The sequence below is a fragment of the Rhea americana genome, unplaced genomic scaffold (assembly GCF_003343005.1).
Source record: "Rhea americana isolate MKP2758 unplaced genomic scaffold, rheAme1 scaffold_96, whole genome shotgun sequence".
Taxonomy (NCBI): Eukaryota; Metazoa; Chordata; class Aves; order Rheiformes; family Rheidae; genus Rhea; species Rhea americana.
In genome coordinates, this window is record NW_028187155.1 from 1504838 (window position 1) to 1522453 (window position 17616).

A 17616-nucleotide genomic window follows, 5' to 3' on the forward strand; every position below is an offset into this window, starting at 1 on the left:
AGGGAGACTTTGGGCCATAGAACAACATAGCAATGGTGTGACGGGACCACCGCCGTGTTCATGAATTTTAGATGCCTGCAAGAAATTATCTATTTTGCTGGACCCTTGCTGGGCTCAATCAGTTCCTCTGTGGTTGGTGACAATTAAGAGCCAGTATGATGCAAAAAGGGTATTTTGAACATTGTTTGACACCAAGACTCCTACTCCACTAACTCTGGTCTCTTCTCAACCTACCAGGACATATCCTTTCTCCTTCTTTTCCCCCAAAGGATCAGCATGTTTCCCGTGCTCCTAGGGTTCAGGAAATAGACCTTTATGTCCAGAGGCTGTATTTCTTCATGTTCYCATGCAAAAAACAATAATTATGTTGAAAGGAGAGGAGTTCATTGCCTAATGCCCACTRCTTGCGCAGGATGTTTGGGAGTCTTGGGACTGGACAGCAGATCACCTTAACCCAAGCAGAGGGAGTATCAGAAAGGCAGGTCTTTCTCCTCCTTCTCACTTCCTCTTTTCCTCTCTGTTTTCTTATTTTTAGGTCATTTTTCTCTTTTAAGATAGTGTTATTCTGGAGCCAAGCCACAAATCTGCTAGTGAAATAGAGAGGCCGTGTAAACTCCTTCATTAAGCAGTGTCTTTCACAGAGAGACCTTGTAGAGCTTTGCAAAACTTTGCAGATCCAGAGGGTCCCACTCAATTCAATGTTCTCCCCTAGTCCTTTCTGATCTCCCCCATACTAACAGGCCCAAAGCTGATCTACAGGGGRCATGTAGGAAGATGACTAGATGATCTCTGGAGGTCCCTTCCACTCTTACCGTTCTATGATTCTATGATTACCAAGTGACACTGCCGACTCTGCAACGCTCTGCACCCCAACACGTTACTCCTATTTGCTGTGCTGACATTGTTGTGTGGTGCAGCTCTGGGCTCAGCCTTTCTTACCCCAGCTGCAGACATGGGCTCCACTGTGTTCAGCAGTCATACCAGAACAAGGAAAGGGTGATAATCAGCCAAGCCCCTAAAGGAGCTATCCAGAAAAGCTTTACAATTTGTGATCAAAAAATGCCACTTTTATTTAAATCAAAACATTTTTCAAAATATATCAATTTCAGCACAATATTGTCTAGGAGAAAAGGTTCAAATTGTCCTGTATGCATATGCTGGCACAAGATGATTTCCATTTTTCATCTCTTTTTATTCAAAAAGAAAACTCAGAGTTTATAAGATATATTTAACTCGTATCATTTTAAAGGTCAATGTAAAGCAAAACTTTTGCATTCACTAAAACTAAACATTTCTRCTGAAAAAAAGAATTAAAAGATAATAAAATTGGGAAATTTAAAAATTTTGGATTAAGGCTGCTTCAGAACTTAAAGAAAAAAAAAGAATGAATTTGTGGAATTTCCATGAAACAAAATATGAGGTTCCCACCTGGCTCTATTACTTATGGGCTGACACAAAGAACATAGCAAATCTAGGTTCAGATCCCTTTTATCCTGATTTGGGTTGGAGATTGGAACCTCTCTTTCCTGCAAAAAAAAAATACTATTTATCTGTCATGTGCCTTTCTCATTACCTCCTACTTGAATAGTTTCACTTCCCAGAAATACTTAAATAGAACAGATCTGTTAGACTTTGCCTGCAGCCTGCTTAAAGCAGTGTCCCTCTGGCAGTGTATTTTTCCCTGCCTTGGCCTGACTCAATTTAGGCAGCTAATGATGAAGATGACATTGCTCTCATTAAATGAAGCTTGCCAGATAGTCTTGGAGAAAAAATGTCTCTTGATATGTAGTTTCTTTTCTAGCCTCTGCTCATTTCTCCTGTTTCATCTGTCTCAACCCTCCTGGCTCAGCAGAAAATCTCCCTGCCTGTGTCCRTCTTCCTGGTGCTACAAAGCCTGACTTACCACCGAGGAGATCTGCTGYCTCTCTTCTGTGGGTGGACCTCACCAAGCCTAGTTCCGGGTACTGAGGTTTTCCTGCCTTTATACGAGCTGGTGACAATGGTATTTTATTATTAGAAAATCTTCTATTTTCCAGCCCAGGTAAATTCACCGCTGACTTTTGCAACAAAACATGGACAATTTCTCCATTGCACAACAGGCAGACAAATAATCCACAGACAATTTATCACAAATCTCTTGGTTCAGTCTTATAATTTGTGAKTCTTGTATCATGTAAATACATGTGAAAGCCTATTAGCTCCTTTGATCGTATTAACTTACCTCAGTGCACAATTAATTTGAAATCTTTGTCTGAAAAGCTCCGTATTAGTGCAAAATGAGAAGTGGGAGAGGAATTCAGCCTGTCTGAAGAAAATCACTTTTGAGAGGGTGAAAATTTTGTATGATTACATGACTCAGATGTAATTCTTGCTAGTCTGACTTGGAAACCTACTTAGACTGTCTCATAAAAATCTCTAGGACCCTGCCGAGCTCTCGGCTAGGCATGTCTTGGGGCTGACACTGCCCCGACTGTAGGTGGATGTTGGGTAAAAGAGTGTTAAAGTGTGGGGTGACAAATGGTGACAGGGTGAAAGTGAAGATGTCATGGCCTTGATATTAAAGAGAYTGTAATCTGAATAGACACAAATGTTCTAGGGAAAGCAGCGCTATGTTGTTCCCATTTTAAGGATCATATCAGTGGCTGGCACAACTATTGTCACTTAAACCCTGAGTTTCCAGTTTAGTATCACCTTTTATCCATGGAATAATCACTGTTCTCTCAGGGACCCAGTTTTATGTTCCTCAAAAATATATTGATCAATGTATGAAATGAAAGATTTTGGATACTGCAGATTTACCTTGACTGTTSATCATATCATGGGTGAAATTACTCCACAGGAGTACTTGTTTGGAAGGGATTACCAGCACATTTTCTGCAAACACTGCCTTACATTAACATTTTTGCAAGATATTCTGGATGCTTGCTATCCTTGAGAGTTCGGAATCCGGCCTCCGCTGGAACCAATCCTCTCTCCCACATGCACCATTCACCTGAAAAATTATCATTTTTAGCCTCCCCAATTAGATGAAAGGGTAGAGACAAAGATAGTGCTGCTTCTCCTTTACAGATCATGGGAATTATTGCTTTCCCCTTACAGATTTCTGCCTCTGCCTCGGTCTTACTGTTTCAAGGTGGTTGGAGCTGCAGCCTCCCAGGGGAGATATAAAACCCTTCAAAGTCACTTCTCACTTGTACAATAGCAACAGCATCTCTTATCAGTAAAGAATGTATAAGTCGTAAAACACTCCATCTGAGCCAGGCACAGCCAGGTTTCTAGTGTAATTAAATGTGAGGATCATTTACAGGGGGAAGGGGAGAAATCTAACCCTGTTCAACAGAGATATTCCAGAGGGAAGTGATGGAACTAATTAGCCATGTTATTTTCTTGTTGCTTTTGGGTCCTCTCTTTCATGTCAGATGTTTGATAGTGACTGTTGTCCAACCACCAGCAAAAGGAAACAAAGAACATCCTCTAAAGACTACCCTGGAAAGTTGGTTATACATTTTCTTCACCTGTAGAAGTCCTAGTGAGATCAGTGTCTATTTACACAGTTCCTTGCTCTACTGGTGCCACCAGAACACAGCAGTTCTCCCACTTGTTCGTTTGTGTCTGGAAGTGCAGGATATGCTCTGGTCTTTCGGGAAAAAGTCCACTCCACACTGCTTGAAAAACCTGCTAAGTTTCTTCCTCAGCAATTCGAACTGTTGTCATAGCCTTAGGTGACAGCCAGTCTACACAATTAAAGTGTTTTGTTTTTCAAGAAGGAGATGAAGGTAAAGACAAAAGAGCTACACATGCCACATGTTTTGTATTTGCACACAGCTGATTTAGTCCTTTGCAAAGATTTAAGCACAGCATCCAAGTTAAAGGGGTTCTTCTGACTCCAGCCGCCCTAAAGGACCTTGCTGGCAGAGGGACCTTGGTCCTGACATTATGCCTCTGAGTCCTCTCTGTTTTGTACTACTGAAGCACACTGATATCAACAGAGGAGAACGWGAGTCCTCTTGCAAACCTCACCAGAGCCTGGGCACTGTGCAGCTCTGGGAGGGGGAGTGGAAACAGTATCCCTCGGACAATTTAATCAGTGAGGAGACTAAGGGGATGAAAAATCTCACCTGAACATTGCCATGCTTCTCTCCGAACTGAGCTGAGTGATCCATATGTTTTCTGGCAAAACTAGGGGCTGCTTACTAAATGAGGTAACAGCTAGGCACTTCCAGGCTTGTGATAATTTGGGGAATGGTAAATAAATAAATAGTTTATCAGCTGAATTGAGAGAAGAGGGGAAAATAGCAGAGAATGCAAGTACATGAGATACCTTTTCCTTGTTCATAATGATTCTCTGAGCAATGATAATTCAGGAGCAGCACTTTACCTCCACAACCATCAGAGATGATTTTCCAGTTAGCCAAACTTTCAGGTTGTCTCCCATGAGCTCTGTGGAGAACTCCTCACTGACACATTATGCAGTCTGTTTGTCATTTCCACCCTTTGAACTCATCCTGCTGCCTTCTCCTCCTTGAAAAAGCTCTGGGAGCAATGCTTGGGGGAATCCTGTATGCACTAGGCACAGGTTCATTCCAGATGTACTCTTGCGCCCAGGAAAATGCCAGAAGGCTACTTTACAAACAGTTACGGAAATGAGGAAYGAGTGAAGATAAAGGGAGCTCTACTCCTCATCTCCTGGAAGCTTGCCCAGAGCGCTGGACYACTGCCAATGCTACTGGATCAACATGAGAGCCACCAGCATCAGGGACCGCCATGGCAAAGGGCCCAGGACCCTGTGCCAACAAGGGTCTGAATCAGGGAGAGGATCTTCTAGCCTCCGTGCAGGGAGGCACCAGGCAGGCTCAATCAGCCTGTTGCTCAGTCAGCTCCTATAGGTGCAGGAAAACCTGACTGCTCAGATGTAAACTGAAGAAACCCATCCAATTTCTCATCAGAGATTTGCTGGGTGCAATCTTTCGAACTACGCAAACAGAAGGTCAAAAGAAATGATGAGACTAGCATTTAGCTCCAAGATTTTATTAAGATCCCTTGCTTCTCYGTTGCTGGACTTTCCCTGACAAAAGACCAAGCTGCTACCAGATTTTCTCTGCCTTTTGTCCACCTGAGACTCAAGTGAATAAAATTCAAGTGACTGACTTTCACCTTTTCCTCTTAAGGAATTAAGCCATCCATTCTCTGGGGACTCTGAGGAGGCCCTCTCCAGTGACATGCCTGGGCAGAGGAGCACCCAGACACTGCTGGGTGGCAGGATAAGAAACAGCCATAAGGAAGCAAATGTCACTCAGTGAAAAATACTGCATGGTTCTGTTAACCTTTAGCTTTCCAAAGAAACAGCTGCTGTGTGTGACAGGCTCAAAGGTCATTGCACTGGTATTCCCTGGAGATATTAGCACAGGGTCAGGATATCACTTGCATGGCTGGAATATGATCTGGCTTCATTGCTGCTGATCACTGATATGCGCATTAGCAATGCACAGGGGAATCTCCCAGGGYTGCTTTTCCTTGGGTACCAGCACTTATGTTTCCCAAGGATGCGATCATGCAAAGTGGCCTCTCAGCATGAGGCAAGTACCTGTTACTGAAGCACTTTGAAGCAAGCTGGGGCTCTCGTTATTTTCTGAGCCTGGTGACAGCACTATTGCTCCAACTGAGCCTGTTTCTTGTGCTTCCCAGGAGCTGACAGGAGTCCACCCACTCCCAGGCAGCAGGGAGAGCTGCTGAACAAACAGCCCGCAGCTATGCTAACACCAGGCACTCCCGCAGGGCCCGGCTTGAGGCTGGATCGATGATTTGCTTTACAGATCAGGGCTGTATTCACACTACCAATAGCAGCTGTGTGAAGAGGGTCATTCTCTTCTGTGATAGTATCTTTGAGACCTAATCCTGGCTGGGCTTGTGCCAAAGATTAGCTCAGAGCCCATGGAGAACCGGGGAGAGCTTCTCTAACCCAGACAGCCTCTGTTAAAAGGATATCTGAAAGCAGATAAAAGTTGCAGAAAGCACCAAGAGGCAGCGAAAGCCCACAGCTATTAAGATCAGGGCTGTAGCTGAATTTCTGGTATTACCTTAAGGTATGCAAATCTTAATGAAGGCTTTCCCCACACCCCTCAGAGGGCTTTGGATCAAGTGCTGCAGGTCACTGATGAAGGGGACACCGCTGCTCTGCAGATCCTGGAGAGAAACAGTGTCTCTACTGGACTATTTGCCGTGGTGACATTTGGTCATATTTCTCTTGGTAAGAAACTCATTGTGAAGAACATTCCACAAACACTGTAATTCACAGCCCAGTAACAGCCAACAGTGGGATTGGAGGGAGAAGAGATTTTGGGAGAGGCACTGGAAAACCAGGCTACATGTGGTGGTATGCTAAAGGCCTCATTAATAAAAACTTAGCCTGAGCTTCTTGGACATAATTGTGTGCTTCACAGTCGCGATGTTTTCTTTCAATGGGCTCCCAGAAATATGAGCCATGCCAGGTACCTCAAATGCTCTCAGATCTACGTATCGAGGTTCGTCGTAGATGAATTACCATATGTAATTGACATGATGGATAATGCAGCATAGTATTGAACGAGGYCCTGGAGTCATTCAGGACCTAGATTTGCCCCTTTTGTTCAGATGGAAAATTAAATGATTCTTAAAATAATAAATGTGCACCCTGGAGAGAAATACTCAGCTGCTCCCTCAAGAGGTGCTRTGCTGTGCTTGTGTTGAGCAAGGAGTAATGAAGGTAATTGAAAAGTTATTACTTTGGGGGGAAAATTATCTTAGCTTGTGTAGCATTGCAAATGCACATGAGTGRTGAATCAACTCACGCTCTGCAACAGGGAGAATGGCCTTGCTTTTGAAAAACCAGGCCAGTAGATCTGGGGTCAGATTCTGCACAGCCCTGTGCTTTGTGCAGTAGTAAAGATCCTGAGCTAACCCCATACAAACCAGCTGTATGATGCTGTCTGATCAGAGTAGGGTGTAAAATGCATAAGCTAATGCATATTACCCTGCAGGGGGGCAGGCTAAGACTTTTTCCAGCTGGGCAATGGAGAATAAGTCGTTAAGCTGCAGGAAACTAGTTGTGGAAAAAGCAGCATAAGTGCCATATGAGAGGCTCTGGCACTGGTCAGCCAACTGACATTACTGAATCAGATGAATAGCTCTGTGAAACTACCACTTCTTTGAGCCAGATGTCATTCACCTTCCTTTTGAGAAATTCCTGTTCATTTGAGAGGGGCTGGAGGGAGACCACAAGAGTTTGGGCACGTTTTCTCGTGCTGCTATGAGCCTGTGGAGGACATCATGTTGACGGGTGGTCAGTAGGATAAAGGATGGGCTGCTGTTCAGAGAGACCTGGTGAGGCAGGAGGAAGGGACCAATGGGAGCCTAATGAATTTCACCAGCAAATGCATGCAGGGGAAGCAACTGCCCAGTGTGGGGGCAATTAGCTTGAAAATAGCTCCATCAAGAAGGAATGGGGGATGCTGGTGAACAATAAGCTGAAAATGAGTCTCTGGGCATCCTGGAAGTGAAGAAGGCTAAATGCACATAACGCTGCATCTGTAAGAGCATAATGAGGAATCAGGAAACGATCTTTCCCCTCTAGGTAACAGTCATGCTGTTACATCTGCTCCTGTGTCGAATTTTGGARTTTTCAGCAAAAGACAGATATGGGTTAGCTGGAGCAAGTCCAGCAGTCCACCAAGATAATTGAGCACTGGAACACAAGATGAATGAGGTGAAGCTGGGAGACTGGGTTTGTTCATCCTAAAGAAAAGGCCAAGAGGGATCTCACTGCTGTCTTCAGCTACCTACAAGGTAATTGGGAGTTGGAGCCAGATGGTTGTCAGAGGTGCACAGCAAAAGGACAAGAGATCATGGGTGCTACATGCAGCAAGGAAAGTTCCAAGTGGATATAAGGCAAAAATATTCACAATGAGAGCARTGCAGCCCTGGGAGGATCTCCAGCTTTGGAGATATTCAAACCGAGCTGGAAAAGGTCTGTAGCAATATGATCTAACTTTGAAGTTGACTCCTTTGTGCCAGGGATTGAACTAGAGACCTCGAGAGGTCCATTCTTACCTCAGTTATTCTAACCGAGATGTCTTAATTTGTAAAGGAAGAGGAAGAGAAAACTGCTGGTTCTGCAAAGGCAACAAGAGCTCCAGTTGCCTCACTGGTGGGCTGTCTCTCAGACGAAGTTACAGCTGACAAATCCTTTCTTGGTTGTGGTAAATATGTAAAGGGGTTTTCAGCTCTCTCAGACCTTGCAATGACAGTAACTCTGCCCAGCTGCCACTCAGCAAGGGATGAGGGTTTCCTACGAGATGGCTCATTGATTCCTAGAGGTATTTCCAGAGACGGTGCAAGAACAGCTGTGTGCCCCTTCAGTGTGTAAATGGTCCCTGCTGCCCTTCAAACCCTGAAGAGAGAGGTGCAAGAGAAAAACAAAAGGTAAGATTTGCTCCCCAATGTCTGCCTCGGCCCTGGCCTGTCTTTGCAGGGAATTTCAAAGCAACACTTCAAAGACTGTGGGTTTTTCCTGTTTGTTTTTAAAAATTAACCCAAATGAAATATAAGTTTTCACATGTTGAGATTGTTTGTTTTTTAAAAAAGCTCTCAAATAATTAGAGCAAAGTAAACAGGCTCTTCATGCATTATTACCTGATGTGTATTATGGCTCCATTAATGCACTGTGGCATTTCTGCCATTTTCTGTATTTCGAAATGTTTTAAAGATGGGACTTGAATCATCAACATTAATTGCCAGCAAAGCAGAAATGAACCTTCTAAAAAGGAAATCATTTTATAGCTCTAATTTGATTAAGTAGTAAAGCTCATTGTTTCCATTTTAGGTGGACAGTAAAAACCCAAGTAAAGTTAATATTTATTAATCTTAATGTGCGGGCTAGGTAATTACATTGCCGTTTGCAGTGGTGAGGAGTGCGTGACTCTCACTTGCTCTCTCACTGTATGTTTGCACACCCTTTAAGTAAACAGGAAAAAGAAGATGGTTTGGTGCTAATTAGAGAGAGGAAATTCTCTTTTCAAAGGGCTCCTGATTTTAATCATGTGCCCTGAACTATATATGCAGATAAGCAACTGTGTTTGGTGACAATGGCCAGAAAATAGGAGTGGGTGAGCAGCTATGGAAGGAACAGTGACATATGCCTGCAGAAACACACGTGTGTGGGTGTGTACATGCACACTCACACATATACACTCCCTGCATACTGCTCATTTCCACACAGAAAGCAGGTCCAAAATATTTTTTTCTTTCCCCATTTTTTCTCCCTGTCCCTTTCCTTGCAGGCATTAGCTAATCCAGTTGAGATGTGAAACATCCAAATACCATGAGGAGCACCAACACCATGGTCTTACCAGTGTGTGCTGTGGGACAGACATGTTAGGATTATTGCTGGAAACTGAGTTTTGAGCTCAGGAACTTTTTGGGCTGCTGTCACTCTGTGCAGATGGTGTCAAAGGGACAGAACACAGGCACTGGCATTGCAGWCAACTGCATTACTGGCTGGTGGAGATGAGAGACTGCAGACCAGCAGAGCTTTTGCAGCCAGTGAAGACCTGCTTCTCCTTGGCTGCTGGTTCAAGTCCACCTTGGCACAGCCATACCTGGAAATCTATGCCCCCAGTAGCTTTTCCTGTAAGATATCTGTGAATCTCTGCAGGCCAATCATTGTTTGAGCACTTGTCAATGTCTTTGTGCCTATATCCTGGTCTCTTCTGTAGGAAAGATACTTTTCTAGGGCAAATGTAGGTGCATATGTAGGAATAACAGGTTTAATTGGAAAAAAAAATCATGATAATTGCCCAGGCAGGTAAGACCTGCCATTTTGCTAAGTCAGAACCACACACAGTRTGGACAGCTTTCATAGCTACCCCTGAGTCATGTCTCTAACTTGCCAGTGCCTGAATTGAGCCCGCTCCTGAGATGGGGCTTCAGCTTGCAAACTATGCTTTGCTGTTGATCACRTAATTCCTGGTCCTGTCAGGCCAAGAAAGGATCAGCACTGCAGCTCCACAAACCTGCCTCTCTGGCTGTGAGCAAGTACTAAACTGGTGACGCCTTTGACCTGACTTAATAYAAGCTACTTCCAAAACCATTTGTGCCAGGCAGAAGATTCGGAAACTTTCTGGCCTCCTCTTATCTCACCCAGAGAAGGACAAAAGAGCCCCAGCAGATCACAAGTCTATCACTTGATTTCACTGCTACGCCAGCTCAGCATCTGGCAGAATTGACCCTCCTGCATCCTGCCTTTTAATTGCTGACTGATTGTAATATAGGATTTTATTTTCCCTATAATGACTCTTGGGGCCCCCAGATGTTCTCCTTGAGTGTGGTTGCGTCAGCATCAGACTGAATGACTGATACCAGCAATTTTTACAGCTTGAAAGAAGAGAAATATATGAAGGAGATTTAATTTAGCTCCAATATTGTGTCTTCATCTTCAAGACTCCACAAGAAAAAGACACCAAAAGGTTATTTTACGATGAGAGGAGAGAGAATTAGTCAGAGAGAGGGAGAGACACTGAACTGGCTTTCTAATATCAGTTTATTACAAGGAACACAGCCACTTCACTGCTACTGTTAATTTAAACCAAGATGATTAAAAGCTGTAATTGCACCTTTTAAAATAAATGTCCACTATCTAGATTATTATATTTTTAATTAGTGTGGCTCTGTCTAMTGTTTTTATCTAACTGATTTGTTTTTAGTGTATTTATTTATAACTCTTTGATCTTTCTGACCCTACTATCTCTTGAGTCTGCAGTTTGGTCATGATTCCAGCAACAGAAGAGGGAGTTTGACCTGAATCAGGAAAGAGCAGAAGGTACCAGGTCAGCTTTCCCTGAAGATATCTGTGCAGCTCACTCTCTCTCTTCTTCTCCTGGCCCACTGCTCTTTTGCTCTTTGCTCTTCCCCAGGGCTGTAGGGGAGGACAAATGGCTTAGAGGACTGGTTTTCTARCAGATAGGAGGGGGGAACATTGATTCCTACCCATTCTGTTTCTTCTGCAGTTTCTTACCTGGTCCTTACTTCGTTCTTCTAGGACACAGGCTATCACAAGCCTCACCAGTACACATCTGAGCACAAAGCACATTTCTAGGCCTTTCGCTYGTTCTTGACAAAGTTCAGACCAATGTTAGCATTGAGTAAAAGCCAAAATGAGAGTGAGGTAACCCACTGCATACCATTCTTTGACAGGGGCAAGGAGGTGAAAGCAAGAATACCTTGTAGATCATAGTCTGATGTTCAGGGCACTCTCAATCGTTGCTCAGTGGTTGCATGGATGGGCACAGGTGAGAATATGCTAAGAATATTCAAGAGGTAGCTTGCTCTTACAGGACCCTGGGGTATCTTTGCTGATGTAGTTATCTCCTATCATTAGCAATATCTGTAGGACAGGGATTATCACTTGCTCTGGCTTTGTGAAGCATCCACTGCAGGAGGCTTCTGACTGCTGACAAGGGCCCTGAGGCACTCTGTTAGCGCGATGCATCATGGCAAATATTCTGCCTGCCTGGCACATACTGTATGGCTTTCAAACACTTGGCCTTCCCATGTTTTCTACAGTTTCTTGAACACTCAAGGAATGGATCAGGCATTTAGTGTTACAGAATAGGATTCTGCCATTGTCTTCCGGCTGCAGCATGGTGTGTGAATGGGGTAGGCAAGGGGGTGGCCAAGGCTTTTCTTTTTTAATTAAAAATACAAGTTTGCCATGTTCATCAGGCAGTTGACTCGCTCTGCCTGAATCTGAAACATCAGAAATATTTTGTAATTGGTTGATTTATCCATTAGTAAATAAGCCTTGTAATTTAGTGAGCATCATTTAAGTGCTTACTATTACACAAGACACAAAGCAGGGGACATAAATCAAAGCGATTTCACATGAGAAATCAGAGTGATCCTTGGGCAMAGTTAAAGAGATGTGCTTGGGATAATGCATTGGCATTCTGTGGACATCCACAGCAATTCTACTTTCTTAAACTCCTTTAGTTTGACAAACCTAAGTGGGTTTGAAATTCTCTGTCTTATTGATTTTACCTAAGAAAACAGAAATTGGTACAAAGCACTTTCTCTAATGAATTTCCTATTGCAGCCTTTGCCTTTGGTAGCCTCATAAAAACTGTCTTCATTGTAGAAATGCAGAAATGCTGTTTGAAAATCCTAGTGTCTTCAGGCAGCTCTCAGATAGGAGCCAGAGCACTGTTTGTCTGCTACACTGTTGGCCCTGAATGGCTTGATTGCTAGAAAAGTCTGTGCTGGAAGGACCCTTGCAGAGTCACCTGGGCAGTCAGCTCCCCTGTACTGTTTTGTGCCCTTTTGCACTGGGGGGGGGGGAGGTTCAACATTGCCCCAAGTCCTCTATCTCCACCACCCTACTTTTTTAAAGCCTAAAAAGCTGTGCTGTGCTGAGACATGTGATCATGAAGATCTTGAACTCTGGAAACAAGCAATTCTATAGCTGTTCCCAGGAAAGAGGCAGAACAGTATATGCATGACAGAAATGATGGGAAACAACTCTTCTGTCACTGGAAAAGCCGTGTCTTGTATGTGCTATTGTGCATCTCCTAGGCCCCTGCCTGCCCTGCTCTTCACTGCTATTTAAGGAAAGAATGTGGGCATTCCCGCAGAAAGAGGGCTGCAATGAGTGCAGATGGACATGTAAGTGGACGCAATGTGCAGGCATCCCGGGCAACACTCTCCCCTTTACTTGGATTGCATCTCTCCTGACCTGTCTCCTCTTTGGTTTGGAAAGTGTAACAATCCTCTGTTCTATTTAGGCTGCACCCTTCGGGAGCAGGTCAGGCTCTACTTGCTCACCAGAGGAGCCCAGATCTGAGCTTGAGGGACATTTTTCTAGGGGTGCACATGCTTTTAATGCTCCTTGTCCAAGTATTTCTGCCCCAGTGCTACCTTGCCCCCCTCTTGGCTGTTCAGAACAACAGCAACAGAGTGATCAACCAACATTTTGGACCAGCTCTTGGGATCTGCAGGTCTTGTGGATGCAGGTCCCAATATGCTATTTCACAGATAACCCACCTGATACTCATGATAGAGTTGTTTCTTTATTTTTTAGCCGTTCGTTTCATCTGCCTGTTGAGGAGTGTGATAAGGAGGCCAGTGATAAAACACCCAGCAGCTTGGCTCCTAGTTCTGGTGCTATTTCTGCTCGTGGTTCATGTCCTTAAGGATCTTGCTGTTGTGCAACTTTGGAAGGGAGAAAGAGGTATGACTTCCTCGTCCTCCAAGGGGAGCTGGCTGGCAGAGGGTCTATTGTGAACCATCTTTTTCTCAAGCTCATGTTGCTGCTGCCTGTCGAATGTGGCATCCAAGTGGCATGATGGTGTCACCTCCTCCTCATTTGTGGTCCCTCCCAGCGTCACTGGTGGTCCAGGGGGAGATCCTTCCATATGAGGGGATACCCCTGAGGGAGGAGGAGAAATGTGCTGTCTGGTGTCTTGCTCTGCCTGGATGATGGCCAGGCCTTGCTTCACATAACTCTGCAAGAAGAGGGAGAGGTTTCCTAKGAAAGGCTCCAACTTTGCCTCAGGGCATTTTTTCTTATATTCATACAACTCCTCTAGACCTTCCCTTGAGCTTTCCTTGGAGCAAATCTTCTGGAAGATGCCCTCCAAAACATCATCTGCTTTGTCCTTTTCAAACTCTGAGGTTGCCTGGGGAACCTCCTTCCATGCTCCTACAGTTGTTTTGTTTGCAACTTGCTTGGCAATAGGTCTGATTGCCTTTCGTAGGTAGGCTTCTACCTCAGACTCAGCTGTGTCCTCAATCAGGGTGAGATGATCCAGGATCCCCACGCCTTTCAGCTTGCACAAAGTGTGCAGCAGAGTTTTCAGAGCCCGCAGTGGGAGTTTGTTTGTATACTGTCTCATTTTCTCGTCCGAGAGAGCCTTCATGAGTATGTGGATGTCCAGTAGGATTTCGTCCAGGTTGATGGTACTGATGGTGCCTGGGAGAAGTCGTGTAGTCCTCCACAGGCACTTGGCCAGTAGATCAGAGAACTTGTCTGTGCTGCCCTCAGTGGTCAGGTTGTCTTGGAGCAGCTTGAGCAAGGCGCGAAAGATCCTTGTTTGGTYAGATTTTTCCAAAATCCTCTTCAAGAGGAGATTAATGGACTGTATGAGCTTCTGATCTTCCTCCAGATCCCCCACCAGGGAGTGTAGCATTAAGGTAATGAGATTGTGTATTACAWCCTTAAGCACCTCAATAGAAGCCTCCTGGGCCAGTCTCTCCTCCTGGAAGAGAGACATCATGGCCTGGATGATGCAGCTACACAGCAGAATGACTTGGTCCTTTTCCATTTTCTCCTTTGCTTCCTTTTGCTGGTGGATAAACTTGAGTTGCTCGATGGTTGCTTCAAGGAACTCGTTAATATGTCCAGACATGGTCTCTACTTTGTCATTCCCTCTCAGGATCTGCTCAATTTTTACCATTGCCTGGATGCTGGTGTCAGTGTCACCACTGCTAATGTGACAAATAAGGGAATTAATGGTTAAGACGATGTTATGGCATGTGTTATCAGTGTCTGARGAGATGGGCAGGGTCTGATATTCGGGGATGGTGTCTAGATGAATGATATTCTTCAGTTTAAAGCGGTTGGATTTTTTGGTGACCAGCCTGCTCTCATGCTGATCTAGATCTGGTGGCAGCGTCTGGGGAGTCACGTCCACAGTATCCACATTTCCTCCTTGAGAGCAGGTCGGTTCAAGCTTTGAGGGTGCGTCTCCTGCCTGCTGATAAGTGATTTCAGGTCTTGTGGTTGAAGCCTGCTGAGATTTTTCACAGAGATGCTGTGCTGGAGAGACTGCTGGCTTAGCGGATGTCTGTTCTGYGATTTGTCCTAGCATCTTCATTTGTTTTTCAGGAAGATTCCCAACCATTCTGAACATAGCTTCCCCATGAGTTTTGCAAACTAAAACCATAATGTTTAAGGCAGCACTGCAAACAGAACTGTTGTCATCTTTCAAAAAGGCAGCTATCCTCTTTAAGGCTTTGTCAGGGCTGGACTCACATATATTTAGGCCATAAACTTCAATGAGATAACCCACCTGCTCCAGGCATCCTGCCTGTTGCTTAGCATTCTTGGACTTGACCCCTTCCATGAGGAAGCCAAACACCTTGCTGGCTGGATAGACCAGGCATATCCTCTTCAGGACAGTGTGCACCAATTTGAGGACAGCTTCTTTTGACTCTCCCATCTTCATGATCAGATATGGAAATAAGTAAGAGGCCTCACTCTCCATCAACTGATACTTCTCTTGACTCAGCAAGGTTAGCAGCAAATCAAGGTACTCTAAGCTCTTTGTAAGCACCCATGTGTTGGTGTCAAAGAAACGCAGCGTGAGCCATTTTAGGATCAGATCCAAGCAGCTGATGACTCCTTCCTTCTCCTTCTCTAAATGCCTAGCCATTATGGACAAGGCTTTGATGTGGTGTGGGAAGCTGGAGTGAAACATTTCTACCTGAAGGTTATTGGACACACAGTTACTCATCTGARCTTTCAGCTGCTCGACATACCTGTTGCTAGGAGCAGTGAAGTTCCACTTTAGTATTTTGYTGCCTTTTTCATCCTTCATTCTCTGCTCTTTCCCCCTGGGGATAATGATGAAGATGGGTCCCAGTTTACTGTCACCATCCTTCAGAGTAGACTTCATTTGTGCTTTCCCCTCAGCTATATCCTTGTCTTTCAGGACTACTCCTCCTGACTCAGGCTCTTTGGGACCCTGCTTCTCCTCTTCACTGCTTTTGGGTACTGACTCTTTAAGTGGTGTTTGTGGAGAGAAGGTTTGTCCTGCAGGTGGTGTGGTTAGGACAGAGGGAAAGGTAGCTCCAGTGGTGACTCCAGGTTGTCTGGAAAGTGATTTAACAGGAGCAGGAGCAGAAGGTTTGGTTGATGGACTAGCATTGATATTCTCCAGTATCGCAAGTACATGGTCCTTTGCAGCTGCCTTCAGCTGGCTGGTGACTTCAGCCATCTTCTCAAAACCAAGGTGCATTAAGAAGAAAGGCAAGGCTGCCTGTGAGGCAGTCTGCACATACTCATTGCTGTCCTGCAAGCAGGAGTAGAGGTGAGGCACACACTGAAGCAGGTCTGAGGGAGCTGACTGGAGGGTGGGCAGTTGTTCAGCCAGCCACTGCACCAGCTCTTGCTTCTGGAAAATCAGTTCCTTCCCTAGATCCTCTGAAATGTCCTCTCTGTCCAGGCACTCCAATATATTGGTCTGTGCAGCCCAGGTGTTCACAGCAGCCAGGGCAGCAGCTCTCATGCTGCTTTTACTCTCCCTAAACAGAGTAATGAGGGGAAAGCCCAAGTCTTTCGTGTGTTGTTTGATGTTGGAGCCTATGGCTGTGAATAATTGCTGGAGGACCCTCAGGGCCAGCTGTACCAGGGTGGGATTGGAGTCACAGAGACAAGTCCTCAGAGCTTTTGGAAGCTCTCCTATGTTTGGCTGGACGAATCTGGCATCCTCAAGGATGTCTGCAACCTCTTCCAGGCCTTCCTTTTGCACCTCCCAGTTCTTTTCTTGCAGCTTTGACACCAGCTCTGATGTGATCCTGTCACGAATGTCTATGACCTCAGTCCTTCTGTGATCCCCTGGGACCTCCTGGGTCCTATCATCCAGGCATGGTGTGGGATTTGCACGACAGGGAATTGGTGGGATCTGCCCACGTACCTTCTCCAGCTCAGCATTTATCTGGGGAAGAAGAGGCAAGTCTTCATTCTCTACCAGTGCTCTCAATGAGTCTCCCATGTACAGATAAATAACCCCCAGCAGGGTGATGGCTGATGTTCGCACATCTGGGTGAATAGCAGCAAGAGCAATCTTCAGGGTACTGATCAGCATTTTAACCTCCATCCCAACAAAGCCAAACTCCATAATTGCATTTGCCATCCAGTTCAAGATCATGGACTGAGTCCTGTAGTTATTCTGTGAGAAAGCCAATGACATAGCTCTCTTTGCAGTCCAAGGTAATGAACATGCTTCTGCTATAGCTGTCAAGGCTTCTTTTGCATTGTTGCTGCATAACACATCTCCCACCATTTCTACCACATTTTCCAGGACAATTTGAGCAGATGTTCTGGAAAAGTTCCCTTTCTGGGCTAGCAAGGTGATAGTGTGAAGTTTCTTCTGTACTACTTGGAGCTTTGTCTCCTTTCTTCTCTGTGATAGCAATCTCACCAGGGCTTGGCAGGGTATCTTGCTTTTGCTCATCTCTCTAACAGTCTTCTGAAGAGTCTCCATACTGGAAATGCGCTCTTTCCAGTCACTGCTTTCCAAATGCTGCATGCAGGTTTCAGGCAGAACAGCTGCTGCTTTTTCCGCACACTCTTCTGCTGAGAGCTCCAGTTCAAACATGATGCTTGGGCCCAACTTTCTTATTTGCTGTTGTTCTCTATCCTTCTGGGGATGATCAGGCTTCCTTCCAAGGACTTAAATCAGAAGCAAGAGGGTTTCATTGTGTGTTCTTTCCCCCACAGCATGTGGTGGAGATGGAAGTGCTGGGGCAGCAGCTTTGGGCCCCTCTTGGCAGGGTGTGCGATGTGCAGGCCAGGACGTGGCACCCACT

At 45.0% G+C, this 17616-nt stretch overlaps 1 pseudogene; it reads right to left on the reverse strand.

The window, feature by feature from the left end:
* Window positions 1-13205: 13205 nt before the first annotated feature.
* LOC146584265 (cytoskeleton-associated protein 5 pseudogene) lies at window positions 13206-17405 on the reverse strand (annotated as a pseudogene).
* Between the last annotated feature and the right edge of the window lie 211 nt (window positions 17406-17616).